A 4560-nucleotide genomic window follows, 5' to 3' on the forward strand; every position below is an offset into this window, starting at 1 on the left:
GGTGTAAGATATGACAAAATAATAATAATTTATAAATTATCAAGGGTTCATGAGGGAAGGGGACTGGGAGGGAGGGGAAAAATGAGGAGCTGGTACCAAGGATTCAAGTAGAAAGCAAATGTTTTGAGAATGATGAAGGAAACAAAGGTACAAAAGTGCTTGACACAATGGATGGATGTATGGATTGTGATAAGAGTTGTATGAGCCCCCAATAAAATAATTTTTTTAAAAAAGAAAGAAAGAGCTTTATGCCAAAGTCTAATTGTATATTAAGAAAATATGCCAGCCCAGTCCAGATCAAGTCCATAAATCCAATATTAGCCCGTAAGCCCGATACTAGTCCAAAAATCCCTCTTCAGACTCACACAGATACACGCAATGGTGCGGAATGCAGGACCACCACCAACTGGTAGGCGCAATGTCTTATGGATCCAATGGTCTTGGAAGCATCATAGAGCTATTGCAGATCTCAGCTTGAAAAGCGAGCAGCTCACTCAGGTAACGTGCTAGTCTGACCACCAGGGAGGAAACAGGAAGAGGCTGGCCTCGGAGAGCCGTTTATCTCAGTTGCCCTCAAATCAAGGTGCAACCTGATTAACAGGTTAAACTCTGCCATGTGTTTTTACCGGAGCCATGTTGGCACAAAAAACCTAACCATTACACTATGTATTTTCCTTTCCCATATTATTTTGAAGTAATTCCCAGATACAGAATTTGAATATATTGCAACTATATTATTCCCCAGCTAATTAAAATAAATGAAAGAAGAACCAGAGGAAGAGAGAGAAGAAGTGAAGAGAGACCAGAAGGAAAATATAGGCGGGAAACAGGAGCATAGATTTTGGTTGTTGCTTTATTCTTTTAAGTATAAATCGAAATGGAGTGGATTAATCTAGTGCAAGTAAATTTACTTTATTTTGGAAATGATCCCATTTCGTGTAATATTTGCCTTCAAAGAGTTCAGTTCTGCAGTGACTCCACTGATCCCACGCCTGTGTATTTATAACATGTTTAGATGGAATTTAGACTCTATGAGACCACTGGATCCTACCTAGATGGTGAATATTTTGGAACCAGTAACTACTTTGATCTTAAAACACAAACAAACTGGTCTTACTTTACTATGTTTGCACTCTGGCTAAAAGTCTTCAATAAGTTTTTTAAGGTAAAGCTACTGATATTAAATGCCAAAACACACACACACACACACACACACACACACACACACACGAAAGATCAAATTTTACCCATAGGAAAGTTATCAGAGACCTCTTCTATAACCTCTGATAAAGATGATCATCTCCTCTAATCTCACAAATGCAAATCTCTATTCTTGTGGGTAATGGATGGGCTTGTCCTGTGCCAGAGCCAAGGTTACCGGACTGACCTGGGACACTGCAGACCTCCAGAGGGAGCCCTGCAGCAGCCAAAAGTGAGGCCCATCAAAGAGCCAAAAATTATTTGAACTGCCAAGGCAATGTTGATAGAGTGAGGCAATATTTATAATAATCAGAACCCAAATATTAGTGTTCCATGGATTAAAGATCAATGGTAGTAATTTCAAGATAGTGAGCGCCTTTGATAAGTAAGCAATTTGGTGCTGTGCCAGTGTAGCCTCCTAAATCTGGGAACAAGAGCCAACATTGGAGAAAAACAAATTCTAATGTAGTATGTCTCCTATAGTGTAACAAATGTGAAAAGGCATCAAACTTGTGAAAGTCTAAAAACATACAGTAGTTCAGAGAAACCCAACTCTAGACTACCACAAAGGCCCACCTTTGGTTTGGCTCAAGCACACCTTATTCTTAAAAGTGACAGCTTTTCTTTTAAAGTGGTCTTTTGCAGAGGATTTGCACAACGCAATATACCATTTGATTTCCTAAGTGCTACTTCCGTAAGCATGGATTTCGGATCCAAGTAAAATTACATCCTTGGCTGCTTTGGTCTTTTCTTCATTTATCATGATATTGTTTTTGGCCAAGTTATGAGGACTTTTGTTATTGCTTATTGGCCAAGTTATGAGGACTTTTGTATTTTGTTTTGTTTTGTGTTTTTACGCTAAGCTGTCATTCATGCAGAAATCCCTGTTCATCATCAGTAAGTCCTTCAAGGCCCCCTCACTTTCAGCAGGCGTGGTTGTCTTCTTGTTTATCATAAGTTGCTTGTGAGTCTTCCTCCATTCTTGATAGTGCATTCTTCTTCATATAGTCCTGCTACTCAGATGATTTGCTCAGCATACACATGGAATAACTGTGGTAGATGGATATAATCCAAAAGCACATCTTTGCTTATTTTAAACCATGTAATATTCATATGTTCTGTTCAAACAGTACCTTTTGGGTCTATGTACAGGTTCCACATGAGACAATGAATATTCTAAAGCCCCATTCCTCTAAACTTTGTTGATAGTTTGTTAAGACCCACACAGTCAAGTGCTTTTGCCTAGTCAATAAAACACAGGTAAATATCTTCCTGGTGTTCTCTGCTTTTAGCCAATATCCATCTGCCATCATCAATGATTAACCTTCTTTGACATACTCTTCTGAATATGGCTTGGATTTCTGGCAAATCTCTGTTAATGTTATTGCTTGACCAAGTTTTTAGTTACCTTCCGCAAAATCTTACTTGAATGTGACATTGTTTGATCATTCTTACAATCTGCTGCATCACCTCTCTTTGGAGTGGGCGCAGACAGGAAGTCTCTTCAACTGTCTGCCAGGGAGCTTGAAACTTCCTCCAGGTTTCTTGGCGGAGAGGAGTGAGTAACTCTGGGGCTGTAGCTGTTTGCCTGTCAATTGGTAGTTCATCAATTCTCGGAGCTTTGTTTTCCCCAGTGCCTCCAGAGCAGCTTCAGCCTCTTCTTTCATTGCCGTTGATGCTGTGCCTACTTCCTAAGGCAGTTGAACATCGACCAATTGTTTTTAGTACAGTGATTGCATAGTCCTTCCATCTTCTTTTGATACTTTTTGCATCCTTCAATATTTTGCCCATAGAATATTTTGTGACTCAAGGCTTGAGTTTTTCTTCAATTCTTTCAGCCTGTGGACAATGCATGTGTTCCTGTATTTTAAATATGTTTCAACTTACTACAACCAAAGAAACCTCTAAAACTTTAAAAATACTTAGATAACTCAACCAAATGTTATGTTTTTTGAGCTAATTCTTATCATAAAATATGCTCCCCCTCAGTATTTACCCTAAATTGTTTGCTGATGGGACCTATTATATATCTCTGACATATCATTCTAATCTACTTTCTAATGCTAAAAGACACTCAGAGAATAGAAATGACCTGCACAAATAAAACCAATGGCATATTTTTGTCACAAGCTGAATTTTATAGAATTCTAATTAACTTTGAGGGGGCTCCTCATTGTTTCAAACTGTTATCTCTTGGGTGGTAACTGAAAGTTCAAGTCCACGAGAGGCACCTAGGAAGAAAGGCCTGACATGCTACTTCCTTAAAAAAAAAAAAAAAGGAAAAAAGAAAAAGAAGCCCACAAAAACACAGTGAAGCATATTTCTACCTCATCTGAGACACACAGCATTGCCACAAGTCAGATTCAACTCAACTTCAACTGGTTGTGTTTTCATTCATTTTTAATCAAATTGCCAGTGCAAATGTCAAGTATGATTTACCTGATCCTTACCCTAACACCCCTTTAGTTTTTGTATTCTATGGCTTCTTGCTTTCATTCACAATCATGTATATGACATACCCATTGTGAACTTCTACTAAGTGGGTGTTTCTGAAAAATAAGGGGGGAAACGGACAAAGTAATCACTCAGTGAACTGTGGCTGATGGGTTTGGTGTGATTTTGCATACTCCTGTTGATGAGAACGTGTTAAAACTACCTTACAAGACATGGAACTGCCTTGCAAGTTGTTGACTTACACACCACCTATGAACCTAAGTGACTCCGTTTTGAGAGAGACTAAAAGCCCACTAAGAAATGCTGAATCACTGCAGACTCACTGAAAAGAAGTAAACCACCTACCAGGGCGGCACCCAGAAGCTCCCCAGACACATCTGGGAACCCTGATAAGATTTGGTGAAACACCAGAATGACGTCAAAGAGCCAGCAAGACAACCTACAAAGGCCCAGGTAGAGATACTGCACTCAGAGAGCTAGGAACCAAGGAGGAGATATTGGCTCCTGCTCTCTCCAACTGTACCCGGGTGAGTACACCGATGAAGGCAATGCCTAACAGGACTAAGGGCCAGCAACTGATATGATGCTGAATTAATCTTGTATTACCGTTATAGCTAATGACTTAAGTTAATTTTAAGATTGTTTGATGTGTGTTTGAAGGGCATAAACTGAGCATTCCAAAATGTCAAAGGGCGTTAAGTAATTATTGATTGCAGCACTTGTGACACCTGTAACATCCTACTTTCTGTATTTCCTGTGGTAAGGGGTGAATCCTATCCCCACCCTCCAAGAGAAGAAATGCAATTCCACATGCAGTGTGAGAGCACAGGAGGAAGGACCCTTGAGACTCCTTGAGCCAATCACAGTTCCGTTGCTCGGACTCAATGATGCATACTAATGGGATGG

The sequence above is a fragment of the Echinops telfairi genome, unplaced genomic scaffold (assembly GCF_000313985.2).
Source record: "Echinops telfairi isolate 266 unplaced genomic scaffold, ASM31398v2 ScPeMD7_7469;HRSCAF=8507_1, whole genome shotgun sequence".
In the NCBI taxonomy this organism is placed as follows: Eukaryota; Metazoa; Chordata; class Mammalia; order Afrosoricida; family Tenrecidae; genus Echinops; species Echinops telfairi.